The 14,614-nt window shown below is 42.3% G+C and overlaps 1 protein-coding gene and 1 long non-coding RNA gene across 8 annotated transcripts in view; both read right to left on the reverse strand.

Moving 5' to 3' along the window:
- The window catches only part of LOC116537542, a 6,132-nt gene extending 2,539 nt beyond the window's left edge, over nucleotides 1–3,593 (reverse strand). The window contains exon 1 of the long non-coding RNA XR_004263178.1: nucleotides 8–3,593. This is a non-coding gene — a long non-coding RNA (uncharacterized LOC116537542). The remainder of the gene's footprint in view (nucleotides 1–7) is intronic.
- CCNY (cyclin Y) overlaps nucleotides 1–14,614 on the reverse strand; it is a 266,513-nt gene that overhangs the window by 16,875 nt on the left and 235,024 nt on the right. The window lies entirely within an intron of this gene.

Here is a 14,614-nt window from a genome sequence, read left to right on the forward strand (position 1 = left end):
GCGCGACCTTCACGTAAGGCACAGGGGTCATGAAGCACAGCACTCTAACCACACTGGAAGGGCCACTGGGGGGTTCCAAGTGCTCTTCGCTGAAGAATAACCGCAGTGATAGTTGCCACACCATTGGACAAAAGTAGGTCACTCAATAGAACTCAATAACCTTATCAATTTTTGGAGATTTTCATCTTTAATAGGATTTATTATATTAAGTTTGAAGAGAAAGAAAAGCAATGTTTTAGATCTTAATTTTCCCCTGTGTGAACACTGTAACTCTCCAGGTAAAGATCTAGGTGAGGCTCAGTGGAATTCTAGCGGGCGCTGACCTCAGAGCCCCAGGCTGCACACTTTACAAAGGCTGATGACAAACTCCTCTCACTCTCCAACACCACCGTGCTGGGAGCAGCAAACAGGGACTAGAAGTAAGTAAACCTCCAGATCATTAAAGCAGCAGAAAAAGAAGACTGTGAAGGAGATCCGGGACACTCCACTCCTGTACAGACCTGAGCTGCTCAATCTCCCACGCTCTCCACAGAGGTCGGTGCTCAGTGGCGCGGTACTAAAGCTGACTACGTTTTCTTCTGACTTGGTAACTTACCTTAGTTGATGAATACTGGTAACTCATATTAGGTAATATTTAAGGTAATACTTAATGTCTGGGGAAAAAACCAAACAGTCATGAACCAGGTAATGATATATTCCACTACGGCCAACTGAAGGAATCAGACAATAAGATACATCCTGTAACAGGGAAAGCAGTTGTTCCATTGGGAGATAAGGCATTCACCGTAAGCTCGACTTAAAAGTACGTAATTTAGCAAAACTTGCCAATAAAACTATAGTCAAGGGTCAGCTGCAACTTCTTTTGTAAACTCCCACGTGGATATTTTAACTCTCTGCCAAGTAAAATAATACACAGTTGGTTTTTCTAAACAATATCCCACGACCATTGCTAATAGGTCACTCTTGCTCAATTAAGTTTTCAGATTTAATTCACGAGAATGACTATCCTGAGAAGTCTCTCTCGAAACCACAGATCAATGAGCAGCTACGGAGCTACAGAGGCATCAGCTGGCAGCACATCACAATGCTGTTCAGAGGCATTTGGAGGGATGAAACAAACTCACAGAATCGGGGACAGGTGCAAACGAGATCCCAATGACGCTGGAATTACTCCCATCCAATTTTAAAGAGTAATACTAGGCCAGTTAATCGTCTGAGTCTGTACCAGATATAATTTCCTTCTGGGTTTTAATCCTGCTGCCTTTCAGCTGTTTGGTTTGGATGATTAGAGCATGTTTCAACAAGGCTGAGGTCGAGACCATACGGGCCAAGACTTCGTGGAGTCGGCAGCTTCACTCCACTCTGAGCTATATTCTGATTCCAGAGTGCTGTCTCATAACCACACTATTCTGGGGGAATTGGGGTAGCTACCCAAACTCCCTGTATTCAGCAATGCTCTAAAAATTACCACTTTTGTGGCCAAGAAAAATTATTTTAAAGTAATAATTATTATTTTGTTTATAAAATTTCTGCCAGTTTCACATCTGGATTCTTTTTGTAACTGATGCTGTAGGATTTTCCAATAGCCTGAACGATACACTCCTATTATGAATGTAGGTTAATAAATTAATATAAAGTATAATCTTTAACCTAAACTACAGCCAAAACCTCCTTACTGGTATCCCTGGAGAGATCTTAATAAAATGCATGCATGATTCTGTGGGTATCCCGTGGATATGGGTGACACTGTGTCCTCTCTTCCAAAATGCATATGTTGAAGTCCTAACCCCCAGTGCCTCAGAATGGGTCGTATTTGGAGACAAGACCTTACAGAAATAGTGGAGTTGAAGGAGGTCATTAGGGCAGGACCTAATATAATACGACTGGGTCCCTTACATGAAGGGGAAACTTGGAGACAAGACATGCACACAGGAGAACGCCACGTGAGCATGAGGCTGGGCACCCACACACCACAGAGAGAGGCTGGAGCAGAACCTTCCCTCATGGCCTTGGAACCAACCTAGCCAATGCCCTGATTTCAGACTTGTGGCCTCCAGAACTGGGAGACAATGAAGTTCTGGTGTTGAAGGCACCCAGTGTGTCGCACATTGTTCTGGAAGCCCTAGGGAACTAACAGAATATCTGTCTAAAGACCGTGATGACTCCCTCCCACCTGAAGCAAAGCTGGCTGTCCACAGGCTGGGGTAGCTCAGACAGGTTTTGTTTTACTTGGAGATTCTTTTAAAAACCCCAGCTAACAACAGGAAACATTAAAAAATAAGTCTGGGTTTCTGGCTTCTCTTTGAACACTGGAAGGCCCCAGCCTCTCATTTCTACACGGCAAGGATTAGCCATGTTGATTCTCAAATGTTACTGAGTGACATGCATGCACACACGAACACATGCTTATTTAGCATCTGCCATCAGTAACAACCCCCTCTGCCCTCTAAAAGGAGGCCTTTGCAACCCGGGAAATGATGCTGATCATCTACCTAAAAATGTAGAAGCAGAAGAGAAAGAACAAAACAGCACAGTATGCAGCAAGCAGTGAACAAAGTAAGCCTGAGACTGCCATGCTCAGAAAGGGCTGCTTCCATGGCTGGCCTCAGCTGGCATCTGAGACTGTCCATTTCAGGAGGGCTCCCAGCATTCCCAGGACATGTAAGAGCAGCTCACTATGCACACAAGGTGTACAAACAAGGTGGTGTATGCTGAGCCTGCTTTCCTTCTGGGACTCTGGAATTTTGGTATCTGCTAGCAGAGGATGTGCGCATGACCAACACTCAACACAAACCTTGGGTGCTGGTGGACAACATCTTAGAAGTATGGTCATATGTCTATGGTCATATGTTTAACAATGGGTACATTCTGAAAAATGCTTTATTAGGCAATTCAGTCCTTGTGGGGATACCACAGAATGCACTTGCACAAAAACAGGTGCTACAGCCTACTACACACACAGGCTGTGTGGTATGACCTATGGCTTCAAGGCTGCAAACCTGTACAGCATGTGACCCCACTGAATACTGCAGGCACATGGAACACAATGGTGAGTATTTGTGTATATAAATATATCTAAACGAAGAAAAAGTGCTGTAAAAATGTGGTATTGAACATAAAAACGGTACACCTGTATCGGGCACTTAGAGTAAATGGAGCTCGCAGGACTGGAAGTTGCTCTGGGTAAGTCAGTGAGTGGTGAGTGAATGTGAAGACCCAGGGCATTACTGTACACTACTCTAGTACAGACTTGATAAATGCTGTACATTTAGGCTACATTAAATTTATGAAAAAGATTTTATGTAATAAAACATTAACCCTAGCTTACTATAACTTTATAAACTTAAAAAAAATTTTAAACTTTTGACTCCTGTAATAATGCTTAGCTAAAAACACACATTATACAGCTGTACAAAAATATTTTCTCTCTTCATATCCTTATTCTACATGCTATTTTATATCTCTTATTTTTTTACTTTTTGAACTTTGTTAAAAACTAAGACATAAACATACATTTCCTAGACCTACACAGAGTGAGGATTATCAATACTGCTGTTGATAATGGGCCCTGCCAAGGCCTCCCCAGGCCGAGATCCACCTCCACATCTGTCCCACTGCCAGGTTTTCAGGAGCAATAATACACAAAGCAGTGGTCTCTTGCCTGCTTCTGGAACACCTCCGAAGGACCTGCCTGAGGCTGTTTCTCAGTTAACTTTTTTTTTTTTTAAATAAGTAGGAGTACATTCTAAAGTAACAATAAAAAGTATAGTGAACACATAAACCAGCAACAGAGTTTTTATTATCAGGTATCGTGCACAATGGCACATGCTAGACTTTTACATGTCTGACAGCGCATCACCACAAACACCTGAGGCACAGGATGCACTAGGATGTTACGACGTCACTAGGCAATAGGAATTTCTGAACTCCACGATCATCTTCCGGACAGATGTCATCTATGTGGTCCATCATTGACTGAAATGTCATTATGTGGCACATGACTGTACTGTAACAACTCACTGCTGAATCAAGCGTGTCCTTTATGACTCCACTGGAGAGGAAGAGGACTCTTGTTCCACCAGACTTTGCCCTACGTGCCCTCCCCTCTTTGCTGATTTTGCATTGTACCCTGACACTGTAAAAAGTCTTAGCTGTAGAACTATATGCTGAGCCCTGTGAGTCCTCATAGTGGCTAATCTAACCTGGGGTGGTCTTGGGGACTCCCAACACACAGTATTTTACAAAGGGCAGGCTGCACCCGATTAGTGGGTTTTTAAACAAATATACAGAATTATGAACAGCATTCTTTTACTAAAATTTTTAAAAAATGAAACAGTAGATATAGCAGGGTGAGGTTTTTGTTTATGAAATCTGGGCAGTGGTGTGCACTAAGATGAACATAATTTGAATTGCACTTGCCTTTAACTTTACTGAATTTGTATAAGCACGGCAACTCTTAGATGCCCTGTCACTAAGTTTAGATAATCGGTGACTTCACCACCACTTATTATTTGCTAGCAATTGGAAGAAAAACTGAATAAGCTGTCTGGACTCATCACTGAATAGATGCCACCTGAATAACAGCTTTTGAATTCCTTAGAAACTACTAAAAGTGACCCCTAAGGAAGTCTTTCAGAGTCACACTCAATTGATTCCAGTCACTTGACCATCAGAGCCCCAGACTCTGAGAAGGGGTTTAGAGGCTGCAGTTGAGGGGTTTAATGGCAGGCACTGAGAGCCATGCAACAATGATGGGCCCTGCCAAGGCCTCCCCAGGCTGAGATCCAACCCCACTTGGCAAGACCAGTGGTCCTGACAGACTGACATGACAAGCACTCTTCTTAGACTGCATCACCTAGGGCGGTGGAGCACAACTGCCTTCTTAAGTGTGGGTTGCACAGAGTGACCTCATTCCAAGGGTATACAGTACAGAAAGTGGAGAAAAGGAGTGACTACACAGCAGAGAAACCGACCAAACACAACCTCAGCCAGGGATACAGGTTATCACCAACAGTCCTAAGTCGTGTTGACCACATGCACCTTTGATGTGATGTGATAAAAACAGTGCTTTACCTTTCTTATTTTCCTCCAAAAAATGCATAATCCCAGTCTAATAATGAGAAAAACATCCCAAGTTAGGATTCTACAAAATCCCAAGTTAGGATTCTACAAAAAAAACTAGCCAGCACTCCTCAAAACTGTCAGGATCATCAAAAACAAGAAAAGTCTAAGAAACTATCACAACCAAGAGTTGCCTAGGGAGACACAACAACTAGATATAATATGGTGTCCTGGATGGGTCCTAGAGAAGAAAAGGGATGCTGGGTAAAAACTAAGTAAATCGGAGTTAAAAACGAACTTCAGTTAATAATAATAGTAATGTAATAAAAGTAATAATAATAATAATGGGCAGGCATGGTGCTCACACCTGTAATCCTTGCACTCTGGGAGGTCAAGGAGGAAGAGTCACTTGAGGATAGGAGTTCAAGACCAACCTGAGCAACAGAGCAAGACCCAGTCTCTACAAAATATTTTTAAAAATTAAGCAGACATGGGGGTTCACAGCTGTGGTTCCAGCTACTCAGGAGGCTGCAGTGGCAGGACTGCTTGAGCACACAAGTGTGAGGCTGCAGTGAGCTATGAACAGTGCCAGTGCCCTCCAGCCAGGGGGACAGAATGAGATCCGTCTCAAAAATAATAGTCAGAATAATAACACACCAGCATCAGTTCATTAAGTGTAACAAAGAGACCACACTAAGATATTAAATCATGTACATTATATCATATAATTTTATAATAGTATAGATGTTAAAAACGAATTGGATGTGGCGTTTATGGGAATTCTGCTTTCTTCACAATTTTTACGTAAATCTGAAACAAAAAGTTTATTTAAAAAAATACATCTATGGAAATGAAAGTATAACCCAGCAAAACTTATTCAATGTAATGAAAGCTTCAAAATTCATAACTGTAGATGCCTGTATTAAAAAAGTTCTCAAATCAATAACCTCACTTTCCACATTAAGCAACTAGAAGAGCAAACCGAAACTAAAGTGAGGAGAAGGAAACAATGGAGATGAAAGTGGAAAGAGATGAAATCGAAATATTAAAACGAGAGAAAATCAACAAAACCAAAAGTTGATTCCTTGGGGGAAAAAAAAAATTGAAAAACCTGAAGGTAGACCAACCAAGAAATAGAGAGATGGCTCAAATGAGTAAAATCAGAAACAAAACAGAGGACATCATAGACTTCACAGAAATAAAAAGAATCATAAAGGAATAACGTGGCACGACTGCATGACAACAAGTTGGGTAACTCTGATGAAATGGACACATTCCTAGAAAAACACAAACTACTCAAGAAATTGACTGAAGAAAAGATGACCTGAATAGACCTATAAGAAACAAGCAAAGAGGCTGAATTAGTAATGTAGAAACTTCGAATAAAGAAAAACCCTGGCCAACATGGCTTCAGTGATAAATTCTATCAAACATTTAAATAAGAATACCAACCCTTCACAAACTTTAAAAAAAAAAAAGAAGTAGAAGGAATATTTCTCAATTCGTTCTATGAGGTATCACCTTGATATCAAAACCAAAGATATCACAAGAAAACCACAGACAAAATTCCTTACAAATATGTAAGCAATTATCAATAAAGACTAGCAAACTGAGTCCAGCAACATATAAAAAGAATTATACACTGTGGCCAACTGGGAATTAGCCCTGGAATGCGGAGTTGATTTAACATATTATAGAACAAAAAACAGAAACTACATGATCAATCACAATAGACGCAGAAAAAGCATTCAACAGAATCTAATGCCCTTTCAAAATAAAAACGCGACACAAATTAAGAATAGAAGGAAACTTCCTCAATCTGATAAAGGACATCTATGAAAAACTCACAGCACACAGCACATTTAATGGAGAAAAATGGAAAGCTTCACACCTCATATCAATAGCAAGACAAGGATGTGCACTCGTGAGACTTCTATTCAACACTGTACTAGAGGTACTAACTGTGGTAACTAGGCAAAAATAAATAAATAAAAGGCATCCATACTGAAAAGGAAGATGTAAAACTATCTCTATTTGCAGATGATCTTTCCATTTTACACTCTAAAGAATCTACCAAAAAGATTATTAGAATAAATGAATTCAGCAATATGGTAGGACACAAGATCTATAAAAATCAACTGTATTCCTATAGTCTAGCAATAAACCACCAAAAATGAAATTAAGGAAACAATTCAATTTATAACAGCATGAAAAAGAGTTAAATACCTAGGAATAAATTTAACAAAAGAAGTATAAGATATGCATACTGAAAACTATAGAAAAATGTTGACAAAATGAAAGAAAATCTAAATAAACAGAAAGATATTCCATGTTAGAAGAGATTCAAAGACTTATTGCTGAGACTGCAACACTCCCCAAATTTATCTATATATTCAATGCCATTCCTACTAAAATCCCACAACTTTTTTGGGGGGGAGAATGCTGACTGAAATAGATAAGCTAATTCTAATATTCATAGGGAAATGCAAGGATCATGGATGGAATGGCCAAAACAACAGAGAGAAAAACAAAGCTGGAGACTCATACTTTCTGATTTTAACTTCAAATCTATGGTATAGTATAGTATAGACAGTATAGTACTGATACAAGGATATACATATAGATCAATGGAACACAACTAAAAATCCGGAAATAAACCTTCATGCTTATGGTCAAATTATTTTTGACAAGAGTGACAAGGCAGTTCAATGGGGATAGAATAATCTCATCAACAAACAGCACTGGAACAACTGGATATCCAAACGCACAAGAACAAACGTGGACCCCTAACTCATAAAAATTAGCACACAATGAATGGTAGGCCTAAACGAAGAGCTAAAATTACAAAACTCCTAAAGAAGATATAAGGGTAAATCATCATGACCATGGATTATGCAACGGTTCTTAGATAAGCACAAATGACAAAAGAAATAAACTAGCCTTCATGAAAATGAACCATTACGAAAAGAAATGACAAAACAGAGACGAGAAAATGTTTGTGAATCATATACCTGACAAAGGACTTGTAACCAGAACACACAAAGAACTCTTGCAATTCAACAACCAAAAGACAACCCATTTTTAAAATGGGCAAAGAATGTGAATAGATACTTCTCCAAAAAAACATACAAAATCTTTAATCCTCAAGGAAATGCAAATAAAAACAATGAGATAACCCTTCAAACCCACTAGAATGGCTAACATGAGACAGACACTAACAAGCATTGACGAAGAGGTGATGTGGTGAAATTGAAATCTGAAATTGTGCAGTCACTCTGAAAAACAGTCAATCTGCTGTTCCTCAAAACAGAGTTACCATATGACCCAGCAATTCTATTTCTAGATATATACCAAGAGAAATGAAGACATATGCCCATGTACAAACTCTATCAGTCCATTTTCATGCTGCTGATAAAGACATATCTGAGACTGGGCAATCTACAAAAGAAGGTTTAACTGAACTTACAGTTCCACATGGCTGGGGAAGCCTCACAATCATGGCAGAATGGAAGGAGGAGCAAGTCACATCTTACATGGATGGCAGCAGGCAAAGAGAGAATGAGAGCCATTTATAAGGATGGTTTTATCCTTATAAAACCATCAGATCTCCTAAGACTTATTCACTACCACGAGAACAGTATGGGAAAATCAGTGCCACTATTCAATTATCTCCCACCACAATGGGAATTATGGGAGATACAAGCCAAGATGAGATCTGGGTGAGGACACAGCCAAGCTGTGTCATTCCACCCCTGACCCTCCCAAATCTCATGTCTTCACATTTCAAAACCAATCATGTCTTCCCCCAAAGTCTTAACTCATTTCAGCATTAACTCAAAAACCGACAGTCCAAAGTCTCATCTGAGACAAGGCAAGTCCCTTCTACCTATGAGCCTGAAAAATCAAAAGCAAGCTAGTTACTTCCTAGATAGAATGGAGGAACAGGTATCGGGTAAATAGCTGTTCCAAAGGGGAGAAACTGGCCAAAATAAAGGGGTTACAGGGCCCATGCAAGCCCCAAATCCAGCAGAACAGTCAAATTTTAAAGCTCTAAAAATGATCTCCTTTGACTCCAGGTCACACTGATGTAAGAGGTGGGTTCCCATGGTGTTGGCAGCTCCGCCCCTGTGGTTTTGCAAGGAATAGCCCCCCTCCTGGCTGCTTTCACAGGCTGGCATTGAGTCTGTGGCTTTTCCAGGAGCAGGTGCAAGCTGCCAACGGATCTGCCATTCTGGGGTCTGCAGGACCGTGTGTGGAGGCTCTGACCTCACATTTCCTTTCCGCACTCTCCTAGTAGAGGTTCTTCATGAAGGCCCCACCCCTGAAGCAAACTTTTGCCTGGGCATCCAGGCACTTCCATATATCCTCTAAAATCTAGGCAGAAGTTCCCAAACCTCAATTCTTGACTTGTAGAGACTTGCAGGCTCAACACCACATGGAAGCTGCCAAGGCTTGGGGCTTCCACCCTCTGAAGCCACAGCCCGAGCTGTGGCTTGGCCCCTTTAAGTCATGACTGGAGTGGCTAGGATGCAGGGCACCAAGTACCTAGACCGTACACAGCACAGGGACCCTGGGCCCAGCCAATCAAACCATTTTCTCCTAGGCCTCCAGGCCTGTGATGGGAGGGGTTGCCAGGAAGACCTCTGACATGCCCTGGAGACATTTTTCCCCATTGTGTTGAGGATTAACATTCTCTCCTGCAAATTCCTGCAGCTGGCTTGAATTTCTCCTGAGAAAATGGGTTTTTCTTTTCTATCAAATTGTCAGGCTGCAACTTTTGTGAACTTTTATGCCCTGCTTTCCTTATAAAACTGAATGCTTTTAACAGCACCCAAGTAATATCTTGAATGCTTTGTTGCTTAGAAATTGTTTCTGCCAGACACCCTGAATCATCTCTCTCAAATTCAAAGTTCCACAAATCTCTAAGGCAGGGGCAAAATGCCACCAATTTCTTTGCTAAAACATAACAAGAGTCACCTTTGCTCCAGTTCCCAACAAGTTCCTCATCTCCATCTGAGGCCACCTCAGCCTGGGCCTTATTGTCCATATCACTACCAGCATTTTGGACAAAGCCATTCAACAAGTCTCTAGGAAGTTCCAAAGTTCCCACATTTCCCACATCTTCCGAGCCTTTCAAACGGTTCCAGCCTCTGCCTGTTACCCAGCTCTAAAGTCGCTTCCGTACTTTTGGGTATCTTTTCAGCAGCGCCCCACTCTACTAATATCAATTTGTTGTATTAGCCTGTTTTCACACTGATGATAAAGACATACCCGAGACTAGGAAGAAAAAGAGGTTTAATTGGAATTACAGCTCCACGTGGCTGGGGAGGCCTCAGAATCATGGCGGGAGGCAAAAGGCACTTCTTAATTGGTGGAGGCAAGAAAAAATAAGAAGGATGCAAAAACAGAAACCCCTAATGAACACATCAGGTCTCGTGAGACTTACTCACTTCCACAAGAACAGTCTGGGGGAAACCGCTGCCATGTTTCAGTTATCTCCCACCAGAGCCCTCCCACAACAGTGGGAGTTATGAGACATACAATTCAAGATGACATTTGGGTGGGAACACAGCCAAATTACATCACAAACTTATACAAATCTTATCATAAACTTAGGTTCATAGCAGCAGTATTCATAACAGCCAGAAAGTAGAAACAACTTAAATGTCCACCAACTCATGAATGGGTAAACAAAATGAAGTACAGCATCCCTCAGCAATGGTGGAGGTTGGCCCTAGAGGCCCTGTGGATACTAAAATCTGAGGAAGGAGAGTCCCTGACATAAAATGGCATAGTCAATTTTGTATAACCTGTGCAGATCACCTTACATACTTACTTATAATACCTTATACAATGTAAATGCTATGTAAATAGTTGTTACACTGCTCTGTTTAGGGAATAACAAGAAGAAGAAAAAGTCTGTACATGCTCAGCACAGATGCAACCATCTCAGGCCTAAGCACATTTTCAATTTGCAGTTGGTTGAATCTTCAGATGCAAAACCCTTGTACAAGGAGGGACAACACTCACTCACTCTCTCTTATGTATGTATGTATGTATGTATGTATGTATGTATCTACAATCAATGGAATATTATTTGCAATAAAAAAAATTACACATGCTACAATGTGGATGAACTCTGAAAACATATGCTAAGTAAAAGAAGCCAGTCATAAATGGTCATATACGATACTAATTATATGAAATGTTCAGAACAGGCAAATGAGACAGAAATTTGATTAGTAGTTTCCGGGGCTGAGAATGAGGAGTGAATGCTAAAGGATAAGGGGTTTCTCTATGGGATGATGGGAATATTCTGAAATTAAATTGCAGTGATGGTTGTACAATGTACTAAAACCCACTGAAATGCTCACTTTAAATGGCTGAATGTTATGGTATATAAAATATGTCTCAATAAAGCTATTAAAAAGTAGATAATAAAGGAACCACACCCCCTCTTGTCTGGTCAGCTGTACTTTGCCACCTCCATCTCTTCTTGGTTTCCCTTCCTTTATGTCTAAATCCCTCCATCAATCACCAGCTTCCTCTTTCTCCCTCTCCCATCTCTGCGGCTCTGCGGACAGAACCAACCTCACACAGAATGCTCGATCAAGGTTCAGCTGAGTAATGTCCCTGAAGTTGAAGAGTCTGCCACTGTCCCTTCAGAAAACTTAAGCAGGGCCAGAGGCAGTGACATACGCCTGCAATCCCAGCACTTTGGGAGGCTGAGGTGTGCAGATCACTTGAGGTCAGGAGTTCAAGACCAGGCTGGCCCATGTAGTGAAACACCGTATCTATTAAAAATACAAAAAAATTAGCAGGGCATGGTGGTACATGCCTGTAATCCCAGCTACTTGGAAGGCTGAGGCAGGAGAATCATTTGAACTCGGGAGACGGAGGGTGCAATGAGCTGAGATTGTGCCACTGCACTCCAGCCTGAGCAACAAAGTGAGACTCTGTCTCAAAAAAAAAAAAAAAAAACCTAAGCAATGAAATGACAGAATATGTGTCTGATGCTCTAATACTAGTGGGGCAGGGGAAGATAATGAATAGGTATTAAATGCTTCTTACATTTCAGGCACATCGCCAGCATGTAGTTCAGCCAGTAGGCACTTACTACTGCTCACTACATGTTCAATGAATACTTATTAAGCATTTATTATGAGCTGGGCTGCGTTCCAGATGTTGGTCATATTGTAGTGAACAAAATGGACAAAAAGAGAAAACATCTCTTACTCATAGAGCTTACTGACAAAACAATAAAATTAATGACTTCAACCTAAAAATGCTGATAGGTGTTAAGCACGCAGAGAAAAAGCAGGAAGTGATGAGCAGGGAGCGTGGAGCAGGAGGGAGGCTGCAACTTCAGACATGGTGGCCAGGCAATAGCCCCCCGATGTGCCCTTTGAGCAAAGATGAGGTGGAGGAGGGCAGGATGCATCTCAAGCATGACCATAACAGAGGGGCTGTGTGCAGAAGTCTTGGGGCAGGTGGCAGAGGCAGCTGGGCAGACGGAAGGAGGATTAATCTTGCTGGGCCCTGTCAGTCATGTCAGGGTTTTGGGTTTTCCTCTGAGGAACATGGGGAACTACTACAGGCTCTGAACAGAGGAGAGGGCAAAGTGGGAATAATAACAGCGCAGGACCAAGCCCCTTCAGCTCTGGGTCATGACGGATTTGTTTCTACAGATGAACACCTGACCCCAAAGGAACTGGGCCAGTCAAAACCTCCCCTCTCCAAAATCAAAAAAGGAGATGGGGTTAGAGAATGCAGGGCCTTAAACAGAGAAGGGATGAAGACAGGGTGGAGAAAGCTATTAACAGTTCCCTGCCACCTCCCATCCAAAGCAAGAAAGCTGACCTGCATATTAAGGCCCCAGAGCCACAGGGGCGCAAAGGCGAGAGGCAGCAGCCCAAAGAGAAACCTGCGGTGGGCCTCATTCTACAGCCTGATGTCCTTCCACACCTACAGGAGAAGGAATATGTGGGGCCTGCCTGGACCTTCCAATATATCCCCTTCTGCCTTGGCCTCTGGCTTTCTCATCCTTCCAACAGAAGATTCCAGTTCAGACAGGTGGTGAGCCTCCAGTGTTGTCAAAGTACCACATGGGACTAAAGTGGGTGCCACGCATGGTTCTCAGGATCAGTCAGCTTAAGTAACTCCTGAGGGAAGGGCAGGGCGTCACGGAGGGGCAGCTGGATGCCAAGGCCTTTCCACCCACCTCACTGCAGGCCTGGCTTCCCCCAGCTGTTTCAGGAACACCACAAAGGCATCTACACAACTCAGCAAGGTGCAAATCAATTACCTCACTCCCTTTTGAATTTCCTCATGTGGCAGTATCTACAGGAGAGCTTTCAACATATTGCTAAAAAATATACTTAGTGATACTAAGTTACTCTTTTTAAAAAAGTTCATTAAGCTGTGAAATACTTGCTTTGGGTGAGGTAGGTCTCGGTGTCTGAAGGATCTGCAGGCTCTGTCCACAGCAGGCTGCAGTCCTGCTCCGTGTGGGAAGCAGGGCCAGGGCTCACTGCTATTCCTCCCCCATTGCCTCCTGAGCAGCATACCAAGATGCCGAACACACGCCCAGGAGAAAAGCAGCAGTTAATGAATGCATCTCTGTCAACTCTAGGGCAGACCTGTCCTGAATGACTGCTTCTAACTCTAGGGGACACAAGGAGGGAAGAATAATCCTACAAGAGTCTCGCTCAAAGCACGATCTCTATGCCCTCTGCCCACAAGCATGTAGCTGGGCTGAGCCTTGGCAGGCAGCAGTGACTGGAGGATGGGCTGCAGGCTGCACCCACCATGAAGGCCTCCAAGCCTGCTCCTTTCCAGCTGCAAACAACCAAGACCCCCATGCAAACTGGTATCCTGCTCAGCGCCAGTTCATTTCACAGGATGGATGAAGATTTCACAAGAAAAGTGCCACCCCTACACTATTCCAAAGACATGAACTCATCAGCCCTGTCACCTTTGGTGAGTGACACAGAAGGCAGCGAGGGAGGCCTGTGAGATGTTCTCTCACGGTAGACACTGGCGAGCTGTGGGGTTTAAGTGCCGGCCCTGTCCTCCACAGGACACAAACCTCCTTCACACTGAATAGTAACCCCAAACAAGAAGGCTCTACCATTCATAACCAGGCCATATTTTTCTTAGGAATTAAAGGTGTAAAAAATCCCCACCACCTTCCATCTACAGCAGCTTCAAAGTAAACCTTTCCTCATGGCACGTGTTTCAATACTAACTTCACCTACGGTTTCCTCTGCTTTTCCCTTCACCCAATTTCCCTACATAAAAATCTGAACCCTCTTGCCCTGTTGTGTGTTTATGTTAGAACTTGAAATCCCTTTGAGGAACTAAGCTGGGCAATACATACATTTCTCAATTATGACTTAGGAACCTGTAATCATTCCAAATCATCTAATGACTCCTTGACTGTCTGTTCTATTATCCTTCAGGCTGCGAGTTCAATGAGAAGAAATGAACAAATGGATGAGCAGATGAATGAATGAGCAAACAAGCAAACAGGGATCCTGTTCAGTTAGCCTCA

This window comes from Sapajus apella, unplaced genomic scaffold (genome assembly GCF_009761245.1).
Source record: "Sapajus apella isolate SASKATOON/1434 unplaced genomic scaffold, GSC_monkey_1.0 scaffold111, whole genome shotgun sequence".
Classification (NCBI taxonomy): Eukaryota; Metazoa; Chordata; class Mammalia; order Primates; family Cebidae; genus Sapajus; species Sapajus apella.